This window comes from Eumetopias jubatus, unplaced genomic scaffold (genome assembly GCF_037043125.1).
Source record: "Eumetopias jubatus isolate StellerSeaLion01/CBP00866 unplaced genomic scaffold, mEumJub1_p1.0 scaffold_3, whole genome shotgun sequence".
Taxonomy (NCBI): Eukaryota; Metazoa; Chordata; class Mammalia; order Carnivora; family Otariidae; genus Eumetopias; species Eumetopias jubatus.
The window spans coordinates 172980881-173004263 of NW_028274809.1; the positions used below are offsets into that span (position 1 = coordinate 172980881).

The following is a 23383-nucleotide window of genomic DNA, read 5'->3' on the forward strand; positions in this document are numbered from 1 at the left end:
ATGAGAGCTATACTAAAGGAAAAATAAGAAAAATGGAAGATGGTCTAGTCCTTTAAATATGGGGCTGAAAGGAGGCAGATATTTAGTTGTAAATTGTGAGTTTGGTATTAACAGCATGTTCAGGGAAGATTCTGGAGAGTGAACTGACTCAGGTGATTACAGCAACCTCTGAAAGTTGAAAAAATAAACCAATAATGGAATCAACTGGGGAACCTCTTCCAAATGGATGAAGCAACTACCTAATATGTTTGCACCAGTGAGGAAAATTTAAGCAAACAATAAACGGCATTTGTCAGGTTCTGTTCAGTGTGTTGCAGAGTGACACAATTTGTGTGTGAAAGTGAGGGAGAGTAAGGATAGCACATTTAATGACAAAGCTTGACTATAAAATGTATGTTTTTATGCTTTAAGGGAAGTACTAAGAAGAAATGTACAAAAAGAAAGTCAAGTTTTGGTCCAGCTTTGTATTAGATACTATATCTACAATAAATAGGGTAACTATATAATTTGTTTTCCAAACATGTGCTTTTGGGGGAGTGAAAGATAGTTATGTAAACACAATAAATATAAACCAGGATTGACCTGGGCAAATAAACTGAATGTGTGGTCCCTGTAGTGACAGAGGCTGCATCTTATAATTAAATTATTATAGTATTATTATATAAATTATTATATAATTTAAGGATAATTAAATTATCCTTCTCAATGAGGTATCAGTGTGTATGATTCATACAAATAATACATATTTTTGGCAGTCGAATAACTAATTGAATTATAGTTCTATTATCTCCATTATGCTGAAAGGAGAAGTTTGTGAGGAAGATGCATTTATGAAATGAGAAGCACAGAGAAAGGAACTGTGCTGTGTATTTTTGTACTAAGGATAGGTCTACTAGGGAGATTTCAGATGAAGAGAACACACCATCTAAAAGTAAAGGTGAAATAATGTTGATGGTAGGAGATAGACCTTGGAAACCCAAAAGCCATTAGACAGCAAGATGGGGTGTGAACACAGGGGGAGACTTGAGTGACTAGGCCTGTTAGTAATGTGAAGCCAAGAAAATTGCCAGGTGATCTTCTTACTATGGAAATGGTCTATAGTATTCTGAGCATAAGAAGATTTATGGAGAATGAATCAGCCATGCTGTCTGGATATAGACATTCTAAACTTTTAGATGTAATTTCAATTTCGTTATAGCTTATAAGAAAAAAAAATGGAAACACTGCTAAACTGAGCACAAACATCAATTGAAGATGTATCCAATATTAAAAGGCCAAACACTGAAATAAAAGTGACATATTTGAAGGAAATAAAAACAAAACCAGATAAAAGATTACATCATTTCCACACACCTGAAAAGTAGACAGTTTCATTAAAATAGCTTGTCTATGCTTTTCTGATTCTTACCATGATCAGCTTATACTCCAGGTGATGGTCAACTATAAGATTCCTTGGAATTTCATTATTAGTACGTGGGTTTTCATTAGTTTCAGTCTTCTTGGAACTTATGGGTAGAGGGAATGAGAACACCCAATTTATAAGAACCACTTTGCTTATAAGATGGGCAAAACTGTCATTAATTGAGTTAACTATATTATTATTGAAGAACTAATGAAAATAAATGTCATTAACGATGTTGTCAATAGGCTAAGATGTTCAGCAGTTAAGAAATTTCTAGTAGCACCAGTGACTTATGCCTGTATTGACGATATCAGGAAAGGTATGGGTAACAACTGAAATATTTATTTGGGTCATCAGCCATCCAAAAGACAGAATATCTGAAAGCCCCAGGCCAGTAGAAAACAACAAAGATAATTGCTAGAGATCTATTATTATCGCCAGTTGTTAACCTCTCACCTCCCTGAAAAAAAAATTTATACTCGCTCCTGTTGCCATGTGACTTGCCACATCCCTATTCCCTGTAGGAGGAATACACTTCCTCAACAAATTGACATATTTTTTTTTGGCTATCTGATTGGATTTGGCCTATGGAGTATGAATGTACGTGAATGATGTCACTTACAAATGAAAGTTCAAAGAGCCATTTCCTTTGCCATGAGAATAAACATGCTCCAAAAAGAAGCTGCGCCTTCAGTGCAGAGCTAGAAATGAAGCAGATTGACAAAAGCCAAGTTACAGGTGTAGACACTGGAATGTGAGTTACAATCTCCTACATTACTGGAGGGAATGAAAATGGAACTGCTACTCTGGTGGGACAGTTTGATAGGTTCTACAGAAGCAAAATATAACACTATAATCTAGCAAGCACTCTCCTGGACCCTTATCCCAGATGTGTATCTGTATGTGTATCTGTAAGGCTCAATGTAAGGTGCAAGGTAAGCCAGTGAAGGCTTGGGATCTTTTTCTTTTTCTTTCTTTCTTTCTTTCTTTCTTTCTTTCTTTCTTTCTTTCTTTCTTTCTTTCTTTCTTTCTTTCTTTCTTTCTTCCTTCTTCCTTCTTTTTCTTCTTCCTTCCTTCCTTCCTTCCTTCCTCCTTCCTTCCTTCCTTCCTTTCTTCCTTCCTTCCTTCTTTCCTTTTCCTTCTTTCTTTCTTCTTTTTCTTTTCTTTCTTTTCTTTCTTTCTTTCTTTCTTTCCTTCCTTCCTTCCTTCCTTCCTTCCTTCCTTCCTTCCTTCCTTCCTTCTTTTCTTTCTTTCTTTCTTTCTTTCTTTCTTTCTTTCTTTCTTTCTTTCTTTCTTTCTTTCTTTCTTTCTTTTCTCCAGAACAAAACAAATATAAGTAAACTTCGAAGGAGTGGTAGATATGAGTAAGTTAATTGCAATTCAAAGGAAAAAGAGTAAATATATTTTCTTTTTAAATTCTGTATTGATGTGATGTTATAAAATAAAAATCAAATAATGTATCAAGACTTATGAATAAGTATAGTGAGCCTACAAAGTTACCAAGTCTGTTAGCCCTTAATGTCATAACCTGGATATACTCACAAATGTGGATTCCTAGCCAGTGTTCTTTATTCTCTTGTATTAAAAAGTAAAAATTGGTTCTACTCCATATCATTTAAGAGAAGTTGTCAGTGCCAAGTTCTGTGCATTGAAGGTAGGCAGAGGACATGAAGAGTTCTCTCAGAAACCTTATCTATTTATATGAACACTGAGCTATCTTCTGTTAGTTGAGAATTTTGACGATCTCTTGATAATACATGCCAACCAGAAACCACAGGAAGATTAGAAAATAACAATCCATATCTTGGAGGCATTAGGAAAAATAATGGCTAGTCTAACTTGGAGGAGCACATCTTTCTCAATGGGAAAATAAGCTGGACTTTGGACATAAAGTCCTAAGTTCAGCAACGTTTCAGTAACAATCAGTTATAGAGAGAAAAGCATCAGCTAATGTGGAAATTAGTGAAAGACTATAGTGCACTTTTGCTTGGCCCCTTTAACATCTAATGTAACTATTAGCCTTCATGCAACAATAACTGTCAATATTACGGTCATTAAATGAAGTGCATGAGATAGAAGACACCTGTAGCATGTGTCTGCTGAGAGCTTCGCTATGGGAAAACGAAGTGTAGATGGTCAAAGCCTCACTGTTGCAGGAGAGTACCATAAACCTAGAACGTGGTTGATGGTGGTGTTGGGAGTGGCAGCAAACTTCAGAACTAATCTTACTAACTCCATCAATGGCTTAAATCTGGGTAAATTTTTAGAAGGACCAATCTGTAATAACTCTCGTCTGGTGGAGATTTCTATATGAAACTATTGGAGAGGCTGTGGTCTGGCCAGGGACACTGTGATCACAAGAGAAGATTGGTGCGCCATCATAAATGCATTTTATCTACGAGTTGGAAAACCTCAGCAGTTTTGATACATGATAGATACATAGTAAAATACGCTGATGAGAGTTTAAAATTTGATGAAGACATAAGGATTTCAGAAGTTAATGTCATTAAAATACCCAGGAAGGAAATCATAGATCCCAGGTATTTGGTAGGCTTGTGTCAGGAAGCTGAGTTAAGTGTCCTATAATATGGTAGTAAAGGAAAGGTGCCCTGATGACTATGAAATTTTCTATGAGTCTAGGGGCAAAATGCTATTTTTATTTGGTGAATGAATAATCAGTTTGCAACCCAAGATGAGTTGAGCATAGGGAGTAAGATATAGGATATAGCTTCAAAATCACAACAAAATACAAGGAACAACAGTCATGAGGCATGCTAAGACAAGTGTGTGGCTAAGGGAACATTAACAGAGCAGGTTTTTCATTGCATTAGAAGGAGGTCTAATGTTCCCAGGTTCTTATAGGACAGTCCTCTATCACTAATGGGAATTACCTCTGGTCTTGCTTCAAAAAAAGGAGAACCCTCAAATGTGCTTTCATCCAGGCCAATAGCAGTCAATAATTAACTTTCAGTTCCTCACAAGGGAAAAGGCTTGTGGTCTACAGATAAATTTTTGGACCCCAAATATTTTCATATTCAGGGATAAATGTAGGGAATGAAATCATCAAATATGTGTATTAACATCTGTGAGGCTGGGGTGGGGGAGCAGACAGTCTAAAACGAGAAACTATCTTTTACAACTCACTGATTTTCAGGAAAAATTAGAGGAGCTGAGGCTGGAGATGTCAAGACCCTGATAACATATTTAAACTCTCTTCATACTGATAAATTGGACCAGCTTTTTATTTTTACAACAGCAGTAGTTTCTCCAGAATGAACACAGGCTTTCCTTCCCGAAAATTAATCTATTAAGGTCACTGAAGAGATTCTAGCTTCTAGACTTTCATACAGAACGCTTTTCTCTACAGTTATTTACTTAAACAATGGGTCCACCTTTAGAGTAGAAAACTTAAGGGGATGATTATATATATATAATTATATATTGCAGTGAACTGAAAGCAGTTGCAAAACTGGAAAGTAAAATCATCTGACAAAGAGTTGGCCTTTGAACAACAGGGGTTTGAACTGTGAGGTGCACTTACATGTGGATTTTTTTCAATATAGTACAGTATTATAAATGCATTTTCTCTTCTGTATGATTTTCTGAATAACATTTCTTTTCTTTACCTTATTTTACTGTAAGAATCCCTTATATAATACATATAACATACAAAATAAGTGTTAGTGGACTGTGTATGTTATCAGGCAGGCTTCAGGTCAACAGTAGGCTATTAGTTTTAAGTTTTGGGGGAGTCACAATCTATGCAGAAATTTTTGACTGCATGAGGGATCTGACTCAACGTCCACAGTGGTCAAGGGCCAACTGTATTTAGTTAAACATTCTGTTTTTTTATGAAACCTGGGGAAAAAAACATGCTATTCACTTTAGGAGCTGTTTGGCAATCTCTCCCTCATTGTTCTTTATATATTCACAGGGCACATAGAGTCTTATCAAGGAAAGTTCCTAAGGTGGCTACCAAAGCTATCCAAAAAGACTACCCACACAGACCCAGTTCAAGCCATGAAAGAAGTCCATCTTTGTGGCCCTGATGTCTTTTAATCCCCTTCAGTAACTTTAGCGTCCCTTGAAGAGCTATTGAATTCACTGAATTGAGGATTATTTTCTCAACATATGACAGTATGTATTCTTATACATATTCTTTTTTTAAGATTTTGTTTATTTATTTGACGCGGAGAGAGAGAGAGCACAAGCAGGGGGAGTGGCAGGCAGAGGGAGAAGCAGGCTCCACGCTGAGCAGGGAGCCCAACATGGGGCTGGATCCCAGGACCCTGGGATCACGACCTGAGCCGAAGGCAGACGCTTAACCGACTGAGCCACCCAGGCGCCGCTCTTATACATAGTTTTGTACTTTATAGGACTATATACATATAATGTATACTATTATACTAATCTATATATATATATACACACTAATATATATACTCAATATATTTATTGAGTATATATAGACCATTATACTCAAGATATATATAAAAGAAATACAATAAATATTGACTGAATCAAAGATTTAATACATATTCAAAACTGAGGGGCACCTGGGTGGCTATTTTCTTTACTGTGGGTACCTCTTTTATTGAACATCCCCTAAAGTGATAGAGCAATTCAAACTACTTGTCCTAAGAATGTATGAGCAAGTATGACATGGTATGAAAAGTGATCTGACGTTCCTGGATGAAGGAATGTAAATTAGAATACAAGTTTTAGGTAAGTTATTTGTTTGTCTCAAACCCAGATGGCAAAGACAAATTTTTCTAGGAGAACCTGGCAGAAAAAAAAAAAAAATTGACTTTAATAAATGTTGCTGGAATTTGGGATCTATAGCTCTTTAAAAATTAAAGAACTTAATTGTTGTCATTAAATTTTGTTGTCATTAAAAAGTGCAGTCTAGTTATTAAAAACAAGATGGTAAGTGTTATTAAGGACAAATGCAGTGCACTGTAAATGAAAGATCTAATTTAGTCTAGATAAATGTCCTCAGCACTTGCTTGAAAATAAAAACTTTGATCTTTTCATTGAAATATAAAGGATGAGGGTTAGCTGACAAAAAAAAAAAAAAGAGAGAGAGAGAGAGAAGTCAGAATGCTTAGAGCAGAGGCAACAGTGTGTGTGATGGTCTAAGGCAGGGAGTACTATTGCTCACTAGAGGAAATGAAGGTCAGAGTGAAAGAAAGAACAAAAAAATGTTAGAGATAAAGCTAAAGAGTGAAGTGCAGACCAGATAATGGCAGGCCCTGCACACATTAAAAGTGGGGAAGCCACTGAAAAATTATCAACAAGAAAGATGCAGTCAGATTTGCATTACTAAATAATCGATTTTCCTGTACTATAGAGAAAAGATTTGCAGAACGGAAAGAAAGTGGGACCATTTAGAAGGGTGTTGCATTAATTCAGGGAACAGCAGATGATCGCTTGGATTAGAATCCTGGCAGAAAAGATGCTGAGGGATGCAGTGTCTGAGAGCTATTTAGGAGGCAAAATCAATAGAGCATCTGACCTCAATGATACTGGGGGATGAGAGATAGGAGAGTGTCTTGAAGGATTCTCAGCTTTCCAACTTGTACAGTTGGATGGATGCTGTTATCATTCATTCAGATAGGAGCCATTAGAGGCAGACACGGCAAGTTCACCATTGCACATGGAAACATACACATAGTTATACGGATATATAGGGCTAGAATTCAAAAGGGCTGAGATGCAGACACCTACTTACATATTCCTAACAATGGAAGCCATGGATATGGTGTGAACACTTAACTGAAAGACACTGAGTGAGAAAGGATCATATGACCTATGACAAACCACAAAGAAATTCAACAGTGAAGGACTGGATGGAAATAAAAAAAAAATGGACCATCAATGTGGTTGAGAAGGGAGAATTAGAGCATAAGAGGAATACCAGAAGAGGGTGGTATGGAATAAACCAAAACAATATGCTGTCGTTTTTACTACTATTGTTATTACGAATATTATTTTATTTAGGGGCAGTGGCTTAACGTTAACTCAGAGGTAGTACGGAGTGTTTCTGACATAACAGGCGAGGTGCGAGTTGGAAAATAGTTCCTGGACTTAGTGATACGAGGAACAGTGATGTGGAAAGGAAGAGCTCTCTAAGTAGAGGGGTGAGTAGATAGGATGGAATGGAGTGACGAATGAGAGCATGATGAAGAAATCTCTCTCTCTCTCTCTTTTTTTCATTTAAAAAAAGTATTTAGAACACATAAAACAAGGCAACATTTATTCTTTCTTCTTGTCTTCCGGGTGGGGTCCGTGGTGGCTCCTCCATGTTGCTCTCTGAGACAGTGTTACTATCACTGGGCTCCTCCTCAGCCATCCTGTCTGCCCCCTTCTGCTCCTCTCCTTGTCTTCAGGAGTAGATGTGCCTTCCTCATAGTTCTATTGGCTTTCTGTCGCTTCTTCAAGGTGTGTCTCCTCTATGTCCACTGGGATGCTCTCGTGGTCTTTCTGTTCCTCAGTCTTACTAGGAGCTTGCTCTTCCTCAGGACCCAAGCTGCTCTGACTGCCTCCAGGTTGCCCAGCCATCTCCTTCTTCCTTTTCTCCTGCCTTTTGTGAGCCTGTTCCTCTGCCTGCGCAATTTCAGGGGCAATTTTTTCCATATCCATGTCTACTTTCAAGCTGCACCAACTTTTTTTTGTTCATTGTTAAAAGAATCTGTGCTTTCCAGGAATTTCCTCTTCGTTTCCTGGTGTTGCTCCTCTATTTGAAACAGTTGAGCATCTAGTTTTTGCTGATGAGCCATTAAGGACTGGACCTTCATTCTAGCTGTCGTGACCACTGACCGAATGCCTGGCACGGCACTCTCACTGAGGATTTCGCTGATGAGGTGGTGGTTTCTCGGGAAACTGACGGTGGCCTTGTGCTTCACTGAAAGCCATCATCGTAATCATCTGGATCTTCTGCTAAATGCTCACATGCTCACGTAAGGTTCTCCTTTCTCCAGGCAAGGCCGTCTCTGTCCACTTTCTTCCTCCAGAGCAGCTTATGTATGACTTTTTGCATTTATGTAAGCAGAGTATACAGGGGAATTATGATAGGCCTTCGTAGATTCATTGTACTCTAACTTTTCTGCTTTGTATTCATTTACATATTCTTGTTTTTTTCATTAGTGAGATCTCGCCACATGCCACCAATAATCTTGGCAATCTCCCACAACTTTAAGGTCAGGGTTGGAAGCCTTTACTTGGTCCCAGAACTTTCTGCTGTACCTCATGTGGGGCATCTGTGGCTTATCTGATGGCCGTGGGTGTTTTGGAATCGTAATACCAGAGGATGCCCAGCCGGCTGCTGGTGACCGGGTTCCCTCCCAGCCTGTAGTTGTTGTAGGAGAAATGACTGTATGGACTGTGTCCCCCAAACCCAGTTGTGCTGGGTATTTGTGTTGCAGGTGCTGGAGTGAGAGGTGGGGCATAAGATGGTTTTTTTGACATTTTGGAAGATTAAGCCCTCAGTTCCTTAAGAATGAATCTGAGACACAGCAGGCATAAAAAGTGCCCAGAGCTCCACCCTCCTTTCCTTTATGTGATGATGAAGAAATTTCTTAAGTTGGGCCCTGAAGGTAAGAATACAGGGTGGTGGGTGGGTAGTAAATTGACTTTGGAAAAAGGACTTTTTTTTTTTTTAAAGGTTAGAGAGAATCCAGCCTGTTTCAATGCCAGTGGAAAAGATAAATAGTGGAGCGTAATATACAGAAAAGTGATTGATCTGGCCAAGAGGAGGCAGGAGCAGATGAATGCAAAATTTCTTTGTTCCTCGGAAGAAGTACAAAAGAGAGGCAGGTACATATCCTAAAAGTGAATGTTTAAAACACTACAAAGTCCTTTCTAAATGTGCATATAGATTAGCTCACTCAAACCATAGCCATACAAAGTAGTACTGCTGACTCTATTTTATAGGTGAGAGACCAAGTAAATTAGCAAAAGCCAGTTTTGTAGGGAAGGGAACCAGGAATCAAACCTGGAAAGACTGACTCCAGCATCAAGTGGTTAGCCATTACCTCATATCTTCTATCTGGCCTTACAGTTTTCCAGCTAATTTTTGAGAACTCTGAGGGAAGCCCATCTGCCTCATGACCTCCACCTGCTTTCAGTAAAGACAAATTGAATCTTTGAAATGAATTACATATGATTATTCCAACATTTTAGATAAACAAAAGTTTAAAGGAGATGAGAAATGACCTCAGTTTTATTTATAGTAAATGGAAAAGACAAAATTTGAACCCAAATCCGTCTAAATTTAAAGCCATTGACCTTTTCTTTTGCCAAGATGAATGATTTTCAAGTTCTCCTGGTTGAAAGCTGCTCTCCTGCTGATCACAGTCACTCCAAGATCGATCTCTCAACCCTGCTTTAAAAGAAAGCTTTTCTTTTTTCCCCCTTTCCCCTCTAGAACCTACTACAGTAATTCAAATTTGTTACCCTCATCAATGCTCCCTAGCACCCCATACCTACTTCAATCACAGCATACAGCTTTGCATTATAATCATCTGGTTAATTATGGAACAAGATCACTGTTAACACTTTTTTTTTTTTTTAATGAGAAAGGCTACCAGCTGCTAAAAAGTAGTCTTGCTGAAAATAACCTGGAGCAGATCTTGTAGATTATCACACATTACTTATTTCAGTGTCTTAGCTTTACGAAGGCATTGGATAGATGGCGTATGAAGTCCTAGGACTTTGACAAAATCAAAGTCTTGAATTTGCCTTGAATTGCTGTAATCTGAGATCTAACATTACAGTAACATTTTGTCTGGAGAAGGGGTGCCATGTCTTATGTACTTTGGTAAAGGAGACCCCCCCCAAGTACACCAGAGGAGGTTCACAGGGTAGGTAGTGTTCTCTGAGCTGGTGTTGGGGGGTTGCTGATTCTTGTGGGGATCTTAGTCTGTATCTAAAGCTAGAACATTTCTGAGGCTCATTGATTAAATTTGGCAGGTAAGAGCTGAACATGGGGGAAGGCAATGAAAAATATCTGAACTAGTCCTCACTTGAGTGAGCAGCAGTGAACAGGTTTCATCTTCTTTACTGGGCAGGACCCAGTCTAGAAAACGTGTACTTTTGGCAATAAGAAACCCTGACAAACCTCTGATTCTCTTACCCTGGCCCTGAAAGCCACACTCCCTCTCCCTGTCCACTAACTGAAGCAAGTTTCTTGGACTAGCCTGTGGCAGGACATCTTAAGAGCTAAAGGAGGGGTTAATTGGGAAAATAAAAAATCATTGCCATTTGTTAGGTAATAGTTAAACAGGGCAAAAGGATTTTCTTTTGCTAATTCCTACTCCAGTGTGTGAAGCCCCTGCTGATTTATTTTTGCCACTCCTGTATTGCAAACGTCTGCTTAGAGTGGATCTTAACTGTGTTTAATAAGAAAGACAGGAAGAAGCATAGCATATGTATTTTTACTTTGGGTGGTAGGCTCATGTGGCTCTCTCTCTAAATGATTGCAATGGCTATCTTATGGGACTTGTAGCACGATGGATGCTAGGAATGTTCCAGATATTACCTCTTTTAATACTTACACATCTCTGTCTGATAGGTACCTGCTATTTGTTAAAACCTGAGACTTGGGCATTAAACTACATAGCCAGCATCACATAATTAGATATTGATAAAATCAGTATTGAAGCAGGCTTAAAATACAAGTAGTTCAGTTACAGAAACTGTCCTCTTAATCCTAAACATAATTCTGTGCCTTGTCGAAAGGACTAGGCTGAAAGTATTTTAAGTGGATTCTGTGTAAAGTAAAATTTCCTTTACTATCAATCTCTTAAGCATAAAAGCCTTGTATTTTCTCATAGGTAAATTATATTTTAGACACAGAATAAAGATGAGTTAAGAAATTATTACCAAAATTTCACCATTGCTTCAGAACTGTTGTTTTGAAAATATATTTAGTAACCTCAATAACTTATTTTTGATTTTGCATCAATAATTTTGGAAGAGACACTATGGTTATAAACTGTGTCATTTGAAAATTAATCTTAGCCATTAGTGAATGAACAACGTTTACTGAGTTTTTCTTGAAGGAGGTGTACAACATCATTTAACTCTTTCCAAGGCCTCTCTTGCCTAAGCCATACACATAAAAGTGGAGGAATTACACAAATAAAAATCGGATGGTAGCATGTAAGTCTGCCCTGAATTGAACCAAAATAATAAAATATTCTTTGTATAAGGTCTAAAGATGTTTTATAACCACCCCCTCCCCAACGCCCTACCCCAGCTTTTCCTCCTCTTTTCCTCTGCCTCCCATATGTAAGGTATGTGGTCCCACACAGTGGATGTACCTTTGCAGAAGTCAACCAGCTGCCGTTACATCTTCCTGCATTTCCAGGAAGAAATGTATTGTGCTGTGTTTGGATTAGAGTATGTCACCACAAAGATTACGGGTGACTGAAAATTATAATTCAGACTGAGATAGGGGAAAAATTATTTGGACATGAATCACAGAATCATGGAAATGACACAGCTTTTCCTTTACAGTTTTTTTTTTTCCTTTTCATCTCTGTCCAATCCTTCAGGCCGTCCCCTTTCTCCTTTATTAGGATCGAATCCTGAGTATGCTGCCCACACTGTCATAGGTACTTATCTCTTGAGGGGTTCAGGTTTAGTTGAGAAGGAAAACATACAAGCCATACAATGCAGAAGAGGGTGAAATGTTTTACATAAAGAAAATATTGCATAGTGGATTTTCAATTGTACCTCCTAGCATTTCAGATAAGGTGGTGTTATTCTAAATCAGCATTGTTTGACGATTGAGCACTAACAAAAAGAAATAAAAGGGTGTGATTTTAATTCAAAACTGCCATTTAAATTGTTGTATTTTGGATTCTAGAATCTGAGAGCTAAATTTCATCACCTTCCAAATTGCAAGCAGGCAATTTGGTCTGGCAAATCCAAGGAAGAAGTTTAAAATAATCTCTTTTTTTATAAAAATACCTGTGCCATATTTTTCAATTTCAATGATTATTCTAATGGAGAAATCTTGATGATTTTAATAAACTCCATTACACAGCACTGTATATCGATGATGACATTTTTGTGAAACATTTTAAAGCAAACTAATTAAGTAATTTGGTATTTTCAGTAAAGTTTAGTTATTTCAAAGCACTCTGAAAGCATGTTCATAGCAAATTAGTGAAGACTAATTCTAACTAGGATCGATCTCCTAATGATCAATTTTGTTTGCTTCCCATTAGCCTAGTATTAGGCCAATACTAGAGTTTTTTTGATTTTCAAATTTTTTTAATTTTAAACAAGATTTTATTTATTTATTTGAGAGAGAGACAGAGAGAGAAAGAGCATGAATAGGGGGAGGGTCTGAGGGAGAAGCAGACTCCCCACTGAGTAGGATATGAGGTTTGATCCCATAACCCGAGCCGAAGGCAGACACCTAACCATCTGAGCCACCTGGGCACCCCTGATTCTCAAATTATTTTTGATGTAATGCCATATGTAGTAGTTTGCCCTCACAAAGTACCACAAACTGGGTGGCTTAAACAGAAATTTATTATCTCACAGTTCGGAAGTGTTGCTAGGATTGGTTCCTTCTGAGGGGTGTAAGGGAAGGGTGTGTTCTAAGCCTTTCTCCCTGGCTTGTCAATAGCTAATTTCATGTACACAATGTGCTCTCCTGTATGTGTGCCTGTGCAGAAATTTCCACCTCTTATAGGGATACCAATCACATATGATTAGGGCCTACCCTATAGGGCTCTTATTAACTAATTACATCCCCGACATCCTATTTCCAAATTAAGACCATTTTCTGAGGTATTGAGAGTTAAAACTTCAACACATAATTTTTGCGGGGGGGCGCTCTACATAACCCATAACACCATCAAGTTTTGTAATTCAGTCTTTATTTTAAAAAATGTAGGAATAAATTGAAAATAATGTCCTGATCTCTGGATCTTCGGTGTCACATTAACATATGGAAAACAAATGAGCATTTTTACAAAGTCTACTTTTGACCGTCTGTAAAAGATCAGATGACATTTTTTTTCTATATTATCCCTTGTATCCACGTGGACATTGGTAGTCTAGACATGATGATTTAATATGCAGTATAATACCAAACAGCTCTTGTTTTGTCATGCTTTGTGTCTGGATGTAGGGGGAAGGGAGATAGAAATAGAGGGGGTTATCATGTGTTTGCCGACTGAACAAATTACCTTGTTTTTTTTGTTTTTTTTTTAAGTAGGCTCCACACCCAGCATGGAGCCCTATATGGGGCTTAAACTCAGGACCCTGAGATCCAGACCTAAAGTGAGATCAAGAGCCAGATGCTCAGTCAACTGAGCCACCCAGGTGCCCAACAAATTTCTTTTCAGTTAGTTTTGGTTCTGGCAGATGATTTCCAAGATTATTCCCAGATTATTACCTTCAATACTTAATACTCAATAGTACATGAAGACATTTTTATTATAGGCTGAGACTTTGGGGAACATAACTTCTTTCCTAAAAACTAGAAAATCAAATTTGTTTTCTGAGTAGAAGCACTATTAAATATATCTTTCTTCTTCATATATATTTTAAGTGTTAGTTTGTAAAATCTATCAACAGTTCTAAAATAACATTTCTAAGGTATAGACATACTCAGTGATCCTTGAAGATAAGCTGTGATTGATGCAGGAATTAAACGTAGAAATACCTAGTAAACATTTGTGAAAAATGATTATGTATTTACAGTTATTTTATTAACTTGTGTAATATTTTTTATTGAGCAAGAATGAAGTTTTCCAGGTTTCAAAAAGAAGTACTAGAAACTGGAATTAAATACAGTCTATTTATGATACATATATATCAGAATTATATATATAATTACATATATATATAGTATAAAAACTATGAGAATCAAGGACATTTCAGAACAAAAAATGGGGAACCAGCTCATGTTAAGAGTATGAAGGTAGGAACAAGAATTGGTAGATATTAACAAAGGAAAAGAGATGTAGTTTAGATGGCTTATAAAATTAGGTCAACTCATTTGTTAATTGCTTTTTCCTTTAAAGGTCTTTTGGGAGACTTTAATATAATAGTTATTTTAAGAATAAAATACCTTTCTTCTCCCATTCTCATATTTGATCATTAAAATTTTTAGTATCAAGGGAAACTTAAAATATTGCACTTTGAATCAGCTAAATTATATGAATAAATTATCTGTAACAAAGAACTCATGTTTCTAGACATAATATCTGTCATATTACTGAATTCTGAAATAAGAGATGATTTGGAATATATATTATATGCTACTTATTTTCTCTTGTTTTTCAGTGGTCTGCATGGGTTATTAGGAAACGTAGGTCCAGAAACAGAATGAATTGTTTTGGAATTTACCATAACATGTTTAACTGACATGCTGAAGGAGAGTATTAATCTTCTGCTAAAATTAAGAATAAACATTAATGATAACCATGAGGAAGCAAATATAGGTGTTTATATTGGTATCTGCTCAGAGATACCATATACAACACCCTTTAGTATTAAAGATATAATGTCTACCATGAAAACCCATATTGTGGTATCATTATAATGAAGAAATAAAAAGATTGAAAATAACTAAATCCGTATACAATATCTAGCTTTAACGTTACTAAATTATAATTAATATTATGTGTTCAGTATAATTCATATTATGTGTTTAGTAATATATCTGCTTTGGGTAGTTCCTCACTTCCAGGGTTTAATTTACATGCTGTCAGGAACTCTCTTTGCCTTATCCTCGATTGTGTATCCCAATCACATAGATTAGGACCTGTTACTAAGTCAGTATGCAATAAATGGCAATTGGTAATTAACATTCCCACTGTTGGGCGCCTGGGTGGCTCAGATGGTTAAGCGTCTGCCTTCGGCTCAGGTCGTGATCCCAGGGTCCTAGGATCGAGTCCCACATCAGGCTCCCTGCTCCTTGGGAGCTTGCTTCTCCCTCTGCTTCTCTCTCTCTCTCTCTCTCCCTCTGTCTCTCATGAATAAATAAAAAAAAAAAAAAACATTCCCACTGTTACAAAATTGAACAAAAATTTAAAGAATATGCAATATGATCAAGTTAACTGTTAACAAAACTATTTGTTAGCATTAATTAAACTTTAATAAAGTTATTTAGGAATACATATCATATTTTTTAATATATAAATATTTTAAAATTTTAGCCATAAATTGCAATACATAGAAAATGCATTTGGGGACGCCTGGGTGGCTCAGTCAGTTAAGCTTCTGCCTTCAGCTCAGTTCATGTTTAATTCATGATCCCAGGGTTCCTGAGATGGAGCCCCACATCAGGTTCCCTGCTGAGTGAGGAGTCTACTTCTCCCTCTTCCTTTGCCCCTCCCCCTGCTAGTGAGCTCTCTTTCTCTCTCTCTCTCTCTCAAATTAATAAATAAAATCTTCCCAAAAAATGCATTTGGAATTAAAAATAAGATTTATTATTAACCTTAGACTTGGCTTATTTTGTGCCATGCCTCTTTTTTTGGCTCTTGTTACTCCTCTTATTGTAGAATATAGAAAATAACATGGATATTTTTATCATGAAGGTGGCTTCTCTAGTTATTTTTATCTTTTAAGTGACAGATATTTTATACTGTCTAAATGGGATACTGTCTTAGGAATTAGTGAGTTCTTTTTACTGGAACTATAAAAAATAAAGCTGGGAAATATATAATTATGTCCTGGATATGCTGAGAGGGGTTTCATACATTAAATATGAAATGGTACAAAAAATGGTTTTCAAATTGTAGTCCATGAATTTCTAGGGATTCTTTCCTGATTGCCAAGCGTCCTCTTTGGGAATGAAGGAAGAGCCAAGCAGACAATGCTCTGGGACCTTCATTTATGTTTTAAGTAGGGCAGATTGATATTAACTACTTTAGGTATTAGGGGTCCATAAAGAATTTATCCTGAGGAAAGTAGTACATGGTTATTTAAGCTTAATAGCCACAGTATTAAAGACTCTTTGAGGTCCTTTTAAATTGGTGGTCCCATAATTCCACAAATACACATGATAAAGGTATTACATGTCTGTATACATAAGCTATTATCACTTTCCTCTTCGAGTATATATTCCCCTCCTTGAAGGAGAATTACTTTACCCCTCCCTGGTGAATCATCGAAAATGTTGGGCTTGATAACACTGTTAGTTTTGCAGAAGTTTTGAAAATATCTACCTGGTTATATTCATAGAAACATTAAATATCTGTACAGTAAACTATGTATAATAATGTTACCATAAAATATACATAGTCTTCAGTAAAACAAAAATATATATGCATATATTTGACAATGAAAGATATTCTAAATGGGTAGTAAGGAATTTTAAAAAGATAGAGTAATTACACAATACCTACTATTAAGGTAATGTGTGGAAATGCTATTTATTTTTAATGGTTGGCTTTTGAACAATTTCAAAATTATAGAAAAGTAGTAAGTACAACACGGAGATTTTTTCTTTTTTTTCTCTTCTTTTTCTTTTTTTAGCAAAGGGCTCATCACTGCATTCCTCTCCAACCACACTTGGCCACCATGAAGAATTTTTTTTCTTAAAATATTGAGAGTATATTGCTAAACTGATGCCCTGTCAACCCCAAATTCCTTAATATATATCTTATAATTATGTACATGGCTCTCACATAACCACAGTACTAAAGTCACAATCTGAAAATTAATATTGTTATACCATATCCATTTCATCCTTGGATCCCACTCAGATTGTTTCAGTTATCTTTATATTGTTCAAAAGTAAATTTTATTTTATTCTTTTTAAAAATATTTTATTTATTTATTTGACAGAGAGAGACGTAGCAAGAGATAAGCAGGGGGAGTGGGAGAGGGAGAAAAAGGCCTCCCGCCAAGCGGGGAGCCCGATGCGGGGCTCGATCCCAGGACCCCAGGACCATGACCTGAGCCGAAGGCAGAAGCTTAACAACTGGGCCACCCAGGCGCCCCTAAAAAGTAGATTTTAAAGGATAGCCTTTGCCAGTATCTGTTTACAATTTCTGAAGATAAAAATATATTTTTATACATTATACTCAAAGATTGTTACATTTTATATACAAATAATGTGCTTTTCAAAATTTTTTTTAAGCTGCTGAATTCTCTGTTGAGATGAAATTGTACATGAAAAACTCAATATGCAAATGAATGAATGCAGAACAACTCTGGTTGGGGAGGTTTTTAATGTAAACTTTATTTCAATAAATTAGCCTAGAGTTCTCCCACTCAGAATCATATTACCAAAATCACTTTAAATAGAAAAATAAAATAAAAAATAATCCTTTGGTTTTGAAATTAGAATAACTGGGATCTAACTGGGTCATTCCACTTTCTAGTTCTGTAAATCAGGAAAAATTATTTAATATATCAGAGAGATGGTATCGTTATATATAAGTCGAGAATCTCAGAAAAATATTTTATTGTGTTTTCACAATAAAATCATAGCTTCAAAAGTACTTAATATATTGTATGTTACATATAAATGAAGATTGTACTTGTATCCTGAATTTTCATTTTCACTGACTGTATATTCTATTTTTAATCCTGATCCCACAAGATTACTAACTCTCCCCTTCCTCCTCCTCAAAAGATTCTTGCGGGATTGTCATATATACTCAGTTCCCAAGTGAGTCTAAAACAATTGTGAATATATAGGGCTTCCACCTTCTAGGTGAAAATCTGAGGCTTTATTGGTAGAAGATGTGCACTCTTGCCACTGACTAAATCATTCTTGAGATATTGTGTAGGCCGGCACAGTACTGTACCTATTGAGTGCAGTGATTAAGACCTAGGATATTTCACACATTTCTATAAACGTATAACATTGTTATAATCTTTGCAGCAAGAAGCATATGCATAAGCTATTAAGAAAAATTTGACCCAGGAGATCATTTTACCCTCCAACATGATTCAAATCTTTGAGAGTGGGTATATTTTACATGAGATAGTAGAAGCAATGAAATCTCTTTCAGGATAATTTCACTCACAAGGCAATCTCACATTACAGACCTTGAAAAAAGATATTTGAGAGAGCAGTCCTTGTTAGCATTATTTTAAGTATATCTATGATACGGATTAGATGTCTAAATGTTTAGTTAATAAATAACACATTCAGAGACAATGTGGATCCTGGTTACCATTTATTGTTTATGTCCACTCTCTTCCTTGCTGCTAGCACACATTTGTGGAACTCAAAAAAAAAAAAAAAAGGAAAGGTAAGAAGAATGAAGGATCACCAACTGAAAGCTCAATAAACATAAAAGTCTTCAAATTCACAGAATATTTAGTGTGACTGCATTAAAGTACAGATAATTGACATTTTTATTAATAGCACTTTTAATTCTTCAATAACATACGATTATTTTTAGTTATCTGTTCCCCAAGAGGAAAATAGGTGTAGTATCTTTCAGTAATGATGTTGGGACATTGTAAACGTAGATACAAGGAAGGTGACATAAGAAGTCTGTCCTTACGTTAGATGTAGAAACAAATGACTACTTAACAACATTGTTCCTGGTGTTGTTTATCTCTCATAACACTTCTTAGAAGTCTTGGGCCTTACCAAACTGCAGTTTGATGATAGGTTATCATAATTTCAATAGTAAAGCTACTCTGTACATATCTATTTGCATAATGTATTATTATTACAAATATTTTATTTTTTAAATATTTTATTTATTTGTCAGAGAGAGAAAGAGAGCACAAGCAGGGGTAGCGGCAAGCAGAAGGAGAAGCAGTTTCCCTGCTGAGCGAGGAGCCCGATGTGGGACTTGATCGCAGCACCCTGGGATCATGACCCAAGCCAAAGGCAGCTGCTTAACCAACTGAGCCACCCCAGGGGTCCCTGTTATAAATATTTTAGAAGATAGATAGCAAGGCAAAAGTTAATGTAGTGATTGGTGTAATAAGGCAAATAAATGCTTAACCTGGAGTTAACAGATTTCATTTATTTTTGAAACAAACACAACTTTATTTTTATGTTTATTTGCAAGTCTCAAGATTTGTTTCTCTTTGTTAATTATTAGATTTGTTAGGTAGCCCTCCAAACTTGTAAACACTTGTCAAACTTGTAAACACTTGTTATATATTCACTCAACAAATACCATAGAGTATTTCTGGTAAGAATATGACAATGGCAAAAATAATAAAAAGTGAGAAATATTATTAAGCTTATCGTAATGTATTATAGTCTTTCTTTTGACAGAGCCTGATGTTAGGTTGTAAACCTTCAGGGAAGAGTGAGTGATCACAGGGTGTATAAAAAAAAGTGTGTGAACTAAAAGAGGGAGGCCACCTGAAAAATAGGAAACTTTTCTGTTAGCAGATAAATAGCTTGTACCTGAAAGGAGGAAAATAAACTAGCTTGGTTGCTAAGGGCAACTCTAAATGCTACTTCTTCAAGCATGACATTGTACTGGAAGATTCATGTTTGTGCCTCTGCTATTTATCTATCTGCAAGTGATTAAGAAGATGCTATTTTAAGTCAGGTGTTCACACAACTGTCAGCAATCATGAGTTGTGGCACAGAGAGCATACGCACATGGGATTAAATTCTACACCTTCTGTGAAGCCCAAGGCACAAAAGTGAAAGAGTGAAGACTGGGAACAAGAAGAAATGTGGGCTTCTTATCAAGCGGAATGTCGCCCTTGTCAAGTAAGGCTGACATTTGCTAGAATGTAACAGGATGCCCATCTGTTTTGGTCAAAACGCAATTGCTGTACACTAGAAAATTACCTGAGATTAACTTGACATATTTGTTGCCTTGCAGCTCTTTGTCCATTTACCTTATATAAGGCTTGCAAAATAAATTATGGATATAAAAATAAATCAGGTTAAAGGTATAATAAAACATATATAAAGATGCCTCAAATCTGTTCAGGTATTATTATGACTACTAAAATTTTGTAATGTTTGGCTGGATTCTATTTCAAAAGATAGTTATGATTTATGTTAGACGATATCCCATGGCATGTAAACATTTAGAACTATAATTTTATTTTTTCCAGCTTTCAGATATAACTGACAAATAAAAAATGTATATAATTAATGTGCACAAAGCAATGTTTGTTGTATTTGTACATCTGAAATGATCACCGGGAACTAGCTGATTAACACATTCATTGTCTTACATTTTTGGTTTTTGTAGTGAGAACGTTTAAGAACACTAACACTTTCTTAGTAAATTTCAAGTATGTGCTACAGTGTTAACTAACCATTGTCTTCCTGCTGTACACTAGGTGTACAGAACTCATTCATTCTGCACAACTGAAACTTTGTGCCCTTTCAGCAAACTTCCCCTGGCTTGCCTCATGCCTCAGCTTCCAGCAACCACCATTCTACCTCTGCTTCATTGAATTCAACTTCTTAGATTCCACATATAAATGAGATCACACTATAATTCAAAATCCTAAGCACTTAATGTTATTGTTGTTATGGAAGTCGTGATGTTAATCTGTGTGGAAGGAAAACAACTACCAATCCCATTTTTCTAATGAAATCATGGTCATTGAGGAAAGAAGGTCCCCTTATAACTTTGGCATCTGGTATTTTCCATTTGTGCAAAATGTTTTGAGGTTACACAATGGAACGATAGTCGCCCATAAATTGTACTTACCATTCTACCACTAGAACGCGAACTCATATGAAAGCAAGGCCCCCTTTCACCTTTCTTTCCCTTGTACCACGCTACTCAATGTTTTTAGACAAAATATTTTAATTTGTAGTGCCTCAACCTCATTAACTATAGTGCTGAAATTAAAAATTCACAAAAATAACTTGACTCCTTATCCACTATAATCTGAAACACAGTTCTGAAGTGTTAGTATAAAAAAAGATATAAAGACTGTGGAAAGGGAACTATCCAGATAGAGAATAAAGCTTAGACATAGTCTGTATGTAGCATAAATAAACTTAACATCAAAGCTATCACTTTGCTTTGCACCTGCAAACAAATGTCACCAGCAGAACGCTGAGCACAGGTGTTATGTGCTCAATTCATCTGAGACCCCTAAACAGAATAAACTGCTGTATTTACTTCTCCATGAAGCCTCTAAGTGGATGTTTATGAAGCTTTAGACAGAGTAAAGTTTTCTACATCCCTAAAAGTAGTTAGGTCCAAATCCAGTCCACGGTTAATGCCAATGAGACACAGAAAATTCTGTGGTTATTACTTGCTACATCAAAATCAATGGATCTGTCCCCAAAAGCAGATGCAATAGCCATATTATATAATAATGTTCTGTACTTATTAGTAAAAGGGTAACTATTGTCTAGTCCCAGGGAGACATGGTAAATTGATAATTTTTAACAAGCTCAGCTGGCAACACCAAGCCTTAAACAATTAAAGGAATACTTGCGTCAGAGCAAGAGCTTGGAGGGGCAATTTTAAGAGGGGTGGCTTCTCAGGAACCACACTCAGATTCTTATTCAGCAGACTTGTTTGGGGCCCAGAGGTCTGAATTACTGACAACTCTAGATCCCAGGTGTTTTGGATTCAGTTTGTAGGTTTATAGAAAACTTTTTATTAAAAGTCAGATTTCTGAGCTGTTATATGCATAAATAAAAATCACCATCTTTAAGAGCACAGTTGGAAGAATTTGTAACCACCAACATCAACAATATATAGTTTCCTAGGCCCCAAAGTTTTTCTCCCACCATTTTGCACTCAGTGCCTCTTCCAGCCCCACATACCTTACAAGCAATCATTTGTCTTCTATCTCCACAGTTTTGCCTTTACCATAATAGTATATAAAGAGAATCACAGAATATGCATACTAAGCATCTTTCACCAACATTATGCTATTAAGAGTTATCCATGTTGTTGAATGTATCAGTAATTTATTTATTCCTTTTGTTTACCAAGTAATATTTCATTTTATGGGTAGACCGCAATTTCTTTTTTTTTTTAAGATTGTATTTATTTATTTTATTTGAGAAAGAAAGAGAGAGAGCTGGGGGAGGGACAGAGGTAGAGGAAGAGGGAAAGAATCCCAAACAGACTCCCCACTGAGCATAGAGCCCATCTCGGGGATTGATCTCACAGCCCTGAGATCATGACCTGAGTGGAAATCAAGAGTCAGGAGCTCAACCAACTGAGCCACCCAGGCACCCTAAGATTACAATTTCTTAATTTATTCACAAGCATGTGCATATTTGAGTTCTTTTCACAATTATAGCTGGAGCTGCTATGAATATTAGCAAATAGGTCTTTGCATGGACTTGTGTTTTCACTTCTTTTGAACTTGTTGGGTCCTACAGTTGTCATATGGTATGTTTAATGCTACAAAAAAGTGCCAAACTGCTTTCCAAACTGGCTGTGTCATTTTGCCTGACCATCAGCAATGTATGATAAATCAATTTGCACTACACACTTGCCAGAACATGGTATTGTTAGCCATTTTTATTTTAGCCAATCCAGTGAATAGGCAAGAATATCTTTTTGTTAAATGATTTTTCTATATCTATTAAGAGTATCTTTTATTTATTTATTTATTGCTTTTAGTCAGTTTATATGGTTAATTACACTGATGATTTTTAAAAATATTAAACCAAACTTGCATGTTTGGGATCAACTTGTTTATAATCAATTATCCTTTTTTTTTTAAGATTTTATTTATTTATTTTAGAAATAGAAAGAGAGAGAGAGCTGGGGGAGGAGCAGATGGAGAGGGACAAGCAGACTCCCTGCTGAGCACGGAGCTGGATGCAGGGCTGTATCCCACAACCCGAGATCATGACCTGAGTGGACCAAGACTCGGACACTTAGTGGACTGAGCCACCCAGGGGTCCCTGTTAATGATTATTGAATCTCTCTTTATGAGGGATATTATTGTGCAGTTTCCTTCTTCTTCTAATGTCTTTAATTTTGAAATCAGGGTAATGCTGGCCTCCTAGGATTGGTTGTGACATGTTCCCTTTTCTATTTTTGGTAAAGTTTTTGCACAATTGGTATTATTTCTTTC

At 36.3% G+C, this 23383-nt stretch overlaps 1 pseudogene; it reads right to left on the reverse strand.

The window, feature by feature from the left end:
- Positions 1-7657: 7657 nt before the first annotated feature.
- LOC114211485 (SWI/SNF-related matrix-associated actin-dependent regulator of chromatin subfamily E member 1 pseudogene) lies at positions 7658-8869 on the reverse strand (annotated as a pseudogene).
- Positions 8870-23383: the final 14514 nt, after the last annotated feature.